Raw genomic sequence first — 9,740 nt, 5'->3', positions numbered from 1 at the left:
CTCATAGGCCCAAAGCTGAAGCAGCAGCGGGCATCCAAGGAAGATAGGCTCTGTCAAAGTTACCTTCACGCAGCCCATGCAAAGACCCCTGTACGTGGCCGCCAGCACAGCTGAACCCTAGCTGTACTATGGAACCTCGTCGAGCGGGGCCTCCGCAATGGCCCTCGCGTAAGGAAGAAGGTGCTTAGGCACCGAGTTCCCCTACGACGTGCAGAAGAGTGTCCAGTTGAAGAGCCACAACAGGTACGCCTCCAAGTGACGCGCTACTGTGGCATCGTCTGCATCCTCTCTCATGTACTCAGCCTGCAAAATAATTTCGTACTTATGTCAACAATTTAAAAAAATGGCCAAAAATATTTATAGTTGCTGCTAATTAGAAACTCACACTGAACTGCTGGAGCCAAGCCTCGTCGGGCCGTGGGAGCTGCTGAAAGTGGTATACTGGGGGGCTACTGAGGTGGAAGGTGTGCGTCTCCGGCCGCCACCGGTCCAGCAAAGCTGCTAGCAGGGACATGTCGAACTACAACCGTGTGGGTCTCTCACGGCCACGTCGCACTGAACGGTCGACTATGTCGCCCTTCACAAGCCTAGCCACAGGAAGAAGGCCCGCCACACGCAACCTGTACCACAGAACAAATGAATTAGTTTACACAAATTATTCATTCAACTTAACACATAAGTATTACTAATTATTTGTACCTCGGGATCCAACGTTAGTCGATCGGCATGGTCGCAAGCGAAATACGAGCCCGAAACGTGCCTAGGTTGGTACCAAGTATGGCCGAGTGGAACGACCTGTGCTGGCCGTCCACGGTAGGGTCCAACAACTCAGGGGTCTCGACCCCCTGTGGACTTGGGTGCGACGCCATACCTGCAACACAAGTATGGAAAGAAATAAGCACTGAACATCTAAAGAAAATATAGTATTACATTACGTTACATACGAGTCAACACAAATATAAAGGGTCCACGATAAATATTACAATACTTGATGTCCTTGTCCACATCATCAAATAAAAATTATATTACAGTACCTAAGGATGACAACTGAAGTTACAATAACACAACTGAAGGTATACATTACATTAAATTAGTAGTTATTAGATGCAGATTGGGTGCTAGCACTTGCATACGTCGTTGCCGGGCAGTTCTTGTAGGTGTGACCGGCTTCGTGGCACTTGGAGCATAGACGGACATTAGGACCAGCTTCAGATTCATCCATATCATTACGGATATGCCTGTTCCCACGTCGCCCCACTCCTTGGAACATTTCTGGATCAGGATCAGGAATGTGGCGGGCGGCATTACCTGGATTATTGACAAAGTCTCCCAGCAAACGATATCCATAAACCTCGTTCCTCCAAGTTTGCCATATGGTTTCTTTGAGGAAATAGTGTGGCACAAAATGACAGGGTTCGAGGCCCCCCGCCTCGAAGCATGCAGCAATGATATGGGTGCAAGGCCTGTGCAACAACCTTGGCTTGTGGCAAGAGCAAACACAACCTTTATTGCTGATGATGCACTCATGTGTGTGTCTCTCACGCCTCCCGCCTATTTGAACTTTGTCCCTGCACACAACTTCGAACCGGCGTTCCACGGCTCCCACTTCTTTCACACGATGCAAATGAGCTTTCTTAATTGCTTCCTCCATGTACTCTGTCATCTTGTACCCAAATATTACGTGGTTGTCGCGCATGGAGTTATCAGCCAATTGGTACCTTTCCCTGAAATACTTCATGGTGCGGTAAAGATAAAATTCGACAATACCAACAAGGGGCAAGCCCCGAACACCGCGCAGGACCCAGTTGTAAACCTCAGCTAGGTTTGTCATCATTATACCCCACCGTGCACTTCCTTCATCAAAGAGTAATGCCCACTTTTCCTTCGGTTCATTCTCAATCCACTGTGAGAAGGTCTTGATGGATCTTCCCTATCTTCGCCTGACGTTTGAACCGTCGAGCCCGACGTCCTCCAGAGACACAGGTTCGTCGGCCTCACTATTGACCGCCCTCTTCGCTAGTTCCTCACATTGCTTCTTTGTGAGGTCCTCAAGTTTCTTCCATAGCAGGTTGAACTTTCTCTCCTGATTCTGGTTGCACAAGCACTTGAACAATTTCGTAAGGGTCTTGTTCTTGAATTGGCTGTGAAAGTTCGCACCCATATGCCTCATGCACCACCGACTCTTCAAGTCCAGCCATATCGGGCCCCTGAAACGCTCTTGACTTCCATTCTATAAGTCCTCGATTGCTTGTATAATGCCTTTGTGCCGATCATGAATGAGACAGACACCCTCGACGTCCAACACATTCATGTTCTTCACCGTCTCGAGAAACCAATACCAGCTATCTCCAGACTCCTTCTCCACAAAAGCGATTGCAAGCGGCAGCACCTGATTGTTGCCATCCGTTCCGATAGCTGTTAATATTGTCCCTTTGTACCTTCTAATCAGAAATGTGCCATCGATGCAAATGACTGGTCGACAACGCGGGAAAGCCTGAATGCAAGGACCCAACGCAAGAAATGACCGCTGAAGGACCTGTTTGCCTGGAAATTGAAGAACTGGATATGATTTCAAGTCGTAGAAGCTTTCAGGATTTCTCTGGCAAATGGTGTGCAACAAAGTAGGGAGGTTATCGTAGGATGCTTCGAACGTACCCCACTTCATCTCAATGCCTTATGCTTAGCACGGTAAGATTTGTTGTAGCTGATCTTGTACTTGAACTTCTCCTCTATGGCACAGATAATGGACTTGGGCTCGAAGCTTGGATTCTCCACTATCTGAGGGTACATGTATGAGCAACAAATTTAGCAGTGAGGTTGCGGTGTATCCCTTCCAATTCAGCCAGCAAGCATTGATGCTCAACCACTTTAGTCACCTCCCAGTTATCCTTCCATTTGCCCTTGTATGCATGCACCCTGAATGGGCAATCATTTTGCACACAACGGACATCATACACCTTCGGGCTACTCTTTCCCCCCCTGAACTGACGTTGCAAATACAAAGTGGACCACCTCTTAATAGCCACCTTCACTTCATCTCCACTTTGGTACACAGCCCCCTCGCATACCTCATTCTCCCTGTACTTCCAAGCAATATTTTCCCCCACATTTACCTGTAGGGCGGAATGGTCGTAATTTGACCAATTTCGCGGTACAGGATAATCATTTTCCTCATCATCTGACGAGTCCTCCTCCATGGCACCATTGGCCTCCCCTCCTTCCATCTCCATCTGCTCTACTAACTCAGGAAATTCTTCCCCCTCATCAGCCTCTGCATTTGGTTCCCGAGGTACTACTTCATGTTCTGCATCTCCACCTTCTTGTTCTTCATTGTCAATTTCTTCGTTTCCACCCGTAGTACTCTGCACATCTTCTTCCGCTTCAACTTCATCTCCTCTGACTTGATCTTCAATATGAGTGCTAGGTCCACCCTTCATGAAAAATTGGACATACCATATGATTGGTAAACCTCTTCTCGTGAAACCATCTATGTAAGCTCGATACCTCGGAGTTCCTTCAAGCGGAACCAACTCCCAAAAGTTTATGTCCGGCCGTCTTTGCACTACAAACCTCACTGACACATCCACTTGATCTCTGTCAACACCTAAGTCCCTACAGAGCCACTTGCATATGCCCCCCCAAGTTCTCTCTCTTGCTCTTGGAACACACTTGGTAAAACAGGTGAATCCACTCAAATCTACCCCTTCTGGACCATATCTAATCTCCCCCGGCCCATAGTACACTTGAATATTGACACTATCTGACATGCCTGGCAACATACATGAAACGGACAGTCCAAATTATTCTCAGCACTATACATAAATTTACTACAATAACGACCTCAATTGAATAAACAAACAACTATGTAACACTAAACCGAGCTTACTAACTAACTCTATCATAGACATGCACCACAACAAATGAATCTAATAATGTTACCAAAAAATTATATTGTAATACCTAACCAAAAAGTTATAATTTACTGCCTACATTTATTGCAGTGATTTACCATAACAAACAAATTTAATATTATTATCGAAAAACTCTATTCGAATACCTACCAAATAAACATAATTTAATAACTCATTTATTCTATCCATTTACCATAACAACTAAATCTAATAATACTGACTCTATTTTACTATGTATGCTAAATTAGATATACTAACTAATCTACTTTTTCCTATCTAAAAACAGCTAAAAGTTTCCAAGTCTAAATCTACGTCCACTATTACTTCTAAGTCTAAATGAAATATTTCTAAATCTCAGATCCACTAATATTTCTAAATCTAGATCTAAACTAAACTAAACTACGAGATTAAAAAAAATTTACCTGCGACAGATAGAAGAAATTTCTTCCCCCTTCCACCTCCTCCTTCTTCAGATTAGCAGGGAAGAGCCGGGCTGCACACAAGGGAAGAGCCGGGCTCTCATGAAAGGGAAGAAGGTAGAGATAGCAGGCCGGCTTTTAGATTAGCAGGCCATGTTAGCTGGGTAGTTAGCAGGTTAGCCGGCCTCAAGGTTAGAGCTTAAGGCTAAACATATTAGGTACTTAATTAAGTTAGTTTTAGTTTGTATTTTGAATTTAGATTCAAAATACAGACCCACCTTTGAAATCCAAATTAAACCAACTAAAATCCAAATCACTCGTGCAAGCATACCTTAAATTTAAATGCACATATTCAGATCACTCGTGCAAGCATGCCTTAAATTTAAATGCACATATTTAATTACTAGCTTTTGAAATTTACAGGGAAGAAATGAGGGTTGACTTTAAATTTGACCATGTATTTATATGAATCAAACAAAAAGTTTTAAATTTTTGCAAAAACTGGCATAATTAACATTACTCTATTTTTAGGGATATTACAGATAAGCTATTGGAGATGCTCTTAGTTTGTCCACATCTCCTGCTCCGAAAGTTCTAGAGTTGGACCGCAGTTCTAAATTATTTTGAAGCTATAACCAAACAGGCGTTTAGGGCTTGACATTTAAAATGAGCTTTAGGATAATGAGGAATTTGCAGTTACTTTTTAAACTTTAGTAATGATGCATTTTGTGATAAAATTATATCACATCTAATGTGCGGATCTCAAAATTATTAGGTACACCGCTGCAAAAATCCTCATCCGTGCCAGCTTTTAACTCTTAACAGTGACGGTTATGTAACCATTTGCAACGGATGCGACACAGATCGGCTAGAATGCTTGTTTTTTGTGCCAGGTCTTATTATGAACCAACACAGATGTTGAGAAAAATATGATATAAAAGGAAATAGCAAAATGTATATTCTTTAGACCCAGAAACCACGTAGAGCTAGTCACACGATGGCAAGTAGCTCTACGTGTGATTTTCACAAAAAAAACACATGGCTTCTCTGTATTAAAAGTTATAAATTTTCATGACATGTACTCCCTCTGTTCCAATTATATGTCATTTTTTTCTATATCGTTTTTTTCTAGATACATAGATATTATTATGCATCTAGATATAGGGTATATCTAAGTGCATAATAAAGCCTACAAATCTAAAAAAGCTAAAATGACCTATAATTTAGAACGGAGAGAGTAAAATTCAAATTACAAACTTAGAAAAAAGTATCTGTCGTAACAGAGTCGATGTAGTGAGATCACCGAGGTACTCTGTGGAGGTATAGCATTTGGGTTTTGGGGTACTTCATATGAGTGTTTTTTTAGTAGATCGAGCTGGCTAAAAGATCAAGCGTTGAGAGTCTCTAAAATGCAAAGGTGTTGTTTAAACGATCTCCTACCCGCATAGGTGATATTTTATTACTGTTACAGCTACTACCTATGCGACATCTTGAATATGAAATGGCAAGTTGGTTAGGTGCTGGGATATCTCTTCAGATTAATGAGCAAACACTCTGGGATGCTTGAAGCTGACAGATCATAAAAACCATATGTTTACGGGCCGGAACACATACATGCATGATGGACGCACATGAATTTTACCTTCCTTTCAATCACTACAAGCCAGTTTTTCAGATAACACATGGGTGTCTACCCCTTTATTCCAAAAACACGAAATCACACCAGAAGAAAAAATATATAAAAAAAGTGATGTTCTGCCATACAATACTGTAGGAAACGATAATACACTTAATTGGACGCTTTAGACTTCACGGCAGCATTGGCACTGAACTCTACGAGCCTGTCCGTTTCAGGCATGACGTCTTTCACGGCTTGGTGAGCGCAGAACCGGTCTGCCCATTCTGTGATCTGAGGGTACGTGTCTTCGTCGAGGAATTTGATACCGGCTATCTTCTCCACCGCCTTGAACCAGCCAAGGTGTGAGCCCAAGACGAGGTCGAGGAAGCCGATGTTGTCGCCGCCGAAGTAGGGCTTCCCTTGGCTGCACTTCACGAAGGCCTCCTCCAGGTGCTGCAGGGCAGTGGACACTTGGGCTGCTGCTTCGTCCTTGTCTCCGTTGAAGAACCCTCTCAGGACAAGGAATGCTGGGGCGATCTGCAAGGGAATTCATGTGTTGCTTGTTTAGATTAAAGTTTTATGCAGTATTTTCTTTAAGAACTGTGTTTTCATGGTCACTTGGAGCTTAGTGATAGAAAGAAAAGAAGTTCACAACAACTACAAGAGGACAGGTTGACTACCTTGTCATCCACATACTGGGCCCAAAACCGCTCGATGGCACGCGCGTACGGCTCGGCCGGAAGGATTGCAGGCCCGTTAGAGGCCCGTACTTCGTCGATGTACTGGATTATGATCATGGACTCGCAGATGGGCGCGCCGTGGTGGAGCAGCACCGGGATTTTCTTGTACACGGGGTTGGATTTGAGGAGCAGCTCGCTCTTCCTGCCGGCCGGCTCCTGCAGGAACTCCTACGCGACGCCCTTGAGCTTCAGCGCCGCGGACACGCGGATCGCGTAGGGGCACGCCCACCCGCCGATCACCCGCACTTCGCCGTCCGACGCCATTGCTGCTCGGAGCAAAATCCTTTGCTTTGCTAGTGCGGTTGGATTGTAGGATTGCAGAGATTCTGTGGTTTGTGAATACATCGGCATGCTGCGCTGTGTATATATAGAGGTAAAATGTGTTGGACACACAGCGGTATGGACGTCCTCGCGTTTGTCATCGCGCATGACTGAAAGTTTTCGTGTCTCGGAACTGGGTGGTTATTTCCTTGATGATGTGGTTGATAGCGTACCTGAAGAGGCGAGTTTGTGTTGAGTGTTCAGGACTTTGTAGTAGATTAGAAGGCAGGGCGCTCAAAGAATCAAAGTGACCAATGAAAAGTTAACAGCTTACTGTAAAATACTCCCTCCATATATTTCTAGAGTTCAAAAATTATTCCAAAATAAGTGCACATATCAGAAATGGACCACTAGTTATCTTTTTTTACTCCCTCTCCTCCTAAAATGTAATGATTATATTTTTATAGGGGTAAATATGTAATTTTCTTTTTTTTACTCCCTCTCCTCCTAAAATGTAATGATTATATTTTTATAGAGTAAATATGTAATTTTTTACAAACATTGATCTCTTCACTCAAACTTAAACTCAAGCACATTTAGTCACATTTATTTTGGGACGAAATATTGAAGGGGCTGCACTTTCTACTTGTTTGATGTGCTCACCTGCGTAACTCGGAGGCAACTGCGGGGTTTTCTGGGACAAGGAGCCAGCTTCACGGCTCGTAAAGTATTTTAACTTTCCGTGACTCGGATGGTCAGAAGTCAGAACAGTGTGGTCATTTCTGCCTTTTCGTGTGACAGGGGCCTTGCGCCTTTTCCATATACTTTCTTGTCTGGAACTTCCAGCCTCGATGTGGTGGATGGCGTCACTGAAGAGGTGAGTGTGTGTTGAATTTTCAGGAATCAGTTGATTGGGAGGCTGGGTGCCTCAAAGAATCAGAGTAGGCCAAGTGGCCAACTTAAAGTTATTACAGCTTACTGTAAAATATTTGATCTTTTGGTCTGCACTTTCTACTCGTTTGATGCGCGCACCCACGTCACTCGGAGGTTACTCTGGCCTCTGGGATTTTCTGCGACAAGGAGCCAGCTTCACGGCTCGTGCATTGCTCCATATTGGCGTACTGGCATGGAAAACTACCAACTTCCCCGAGTTGCCCTACAATGTGTTAGAATCCTCGTTACGCGTAGTAGCCCCTGGATCTAGAAAGAATATTGCGAGTATGAAATGAGCTTGCACCGTATCAAGAACAACGTAGATAAATCTCGTAGAAAATTAAAATGATGGCGTTGAAGCAACCACGACAAGAATAGGATTTTGGCGAAGCCGACGCGGATTCTTTAAGCACAACTTCCAAAAGAGTACAAATGATTGTCACTCCCTTACGACCCTACTTGACCCTTTAGGACCCTCCGATTCTTGCCCTATACAAGAATCTAGTGCTATAGAACTGTCTAGCCTGTCCCTTTTGAGCGCTCCTAATTACCTCTAACAAGTTTTGGATAAGACCTTGGTGTTTGCCTTTGGCTTGATTGACTCCAAGAGGCTTCACCCCCTCATTTATATAGTCCCCTCCAAGACCCTCATACATGCAAGTAGGAGTCCTACACCTAGTATGATTCAACGCTTAAATCCTAGTAGAACTACAAGTCCTAATAGCACACCCCTATTGAGTCATAATCCGAGTAGGATTTGAGTCACCATACAACAATCTCCACCTTGACTCTAATCCTTTGAAGTCACCGTGCTCCTCCAAGAATTCGCTCCAAATCGGTTTCTTTTTTTAATACTCCCACCACAGGAGTTCCCCCACCACAGGGGCTCGTGTACATCATCGCGATGTGCGTGTTAGTGTCCAGTCTTGAGTTCTTGGACCCTCCACTTGAGAGCTCCTTCATTGTGTAGTTTGGTTAACCACACCGCCTTCTCCTACAACCCTCCATGCCATAGATTTGTACCGCCTTCGAGCTCCACCTGCTTGTTGGTACTGCGTGGTCCGTCCCACCACGTCTTCCTCCTTCCAATAGCTCGCAGCTTTGCCTCTACGACTATTAGATTTTGCAATTGCCTTTGCAGCCTTGCACTTGACTGCAAATGAGATTTGAGTACCGGTCGTTGACAAGACGACTTCCTTCTCTTGATCAGGACCAATGGTTGCACCACCTTTAAGATTTCCTATCACCCGGTATCCTCCATGAATCCAGATACTTTTCATGATTACTTGCCCTTTGAAAGTAACTTGCATAACTCCACCTTGAAGCAATAAGCCACAACCTTGGAGTTCTAGCGACATCACAAATATTAGATTCTTTTTCAAACTCGGGATATACCAAACTCCTGTCAGTGTGCAATGTGTTCCATTATGCATCTTCAATGTAATCGTTCCCACCTCAGTGAATGCATACTCTTTGCAATCCGCCAAGTGAACAGTTCCATTTGCCGGGCGTAGAGATCCTTCTTCAAACATCACATATATGGAAACAACTCCCCAAATCTAATATCCATTCATGAGTAGTATCTGGTCGACTGACGATAAGTACATCACTTTCATCCTCACTTGCCATTGATCATACTCCTCTCATAGTCTTCAAATTTGGACAATCTTTTATCATGTGACCCTCTTTGTCACAAAGATAGCATGTACGGCTACCCTTGCTCTTGCCTTTCTTGTTCCCGTAATTCTTGACTTTTTCTGCTCCACCTGAAATAGTCAATGCTTGATCACCGAGGATGAAGATTCCTATGGCTTCTTTAAGGAGTCTGCCTCCATTAAGTATGCAACTGTCGCGTTGA

The 9,740-nt window shown here is 43.9% G+C and overlaps 2 pseudogenes; both read right to left on the bottom strand.

Annotated features, from left to right (window-relative positions):
- Window positions 1–201: 201 nt before the first annotated feature.
- LOC140221201 (uncharacterized) lies at window positions 202–3,651 on the bottom strand (annotated as a pseudogene).
- A 2,256-nt stretch (window positions 3,652–5,907) lies between these two features.
- LOC117836742 (glutathione S-transferase U18-like) lies at window positions 5,908–6,952 on the bottom strand (annotated as a pseudogene).
- Window positions 6,953–9,740: the final 2,788 nt, after the last annotated feature.

Source organism: Setaria viridis, chromosome 9, assembly GCF_005286985.2.
Source record: "Setaria viridis chromosome 9, Setaria_viridis_v4.0, whole genome shotgun sequence".
In the NCBI taxonomy this organism is placed as follows: domain Eukaryota; kingdom Viridiplantae; phylum Streptophyta; class Magnoliopsida; order Poales; family Poaceae; genus Setaria; species Setaria viridis.
The sequence above is the reverse complement of the archived record's forward strand: the minus strand, read 5'-3'. Positions and strand labels throughout refer to the sequence as shown.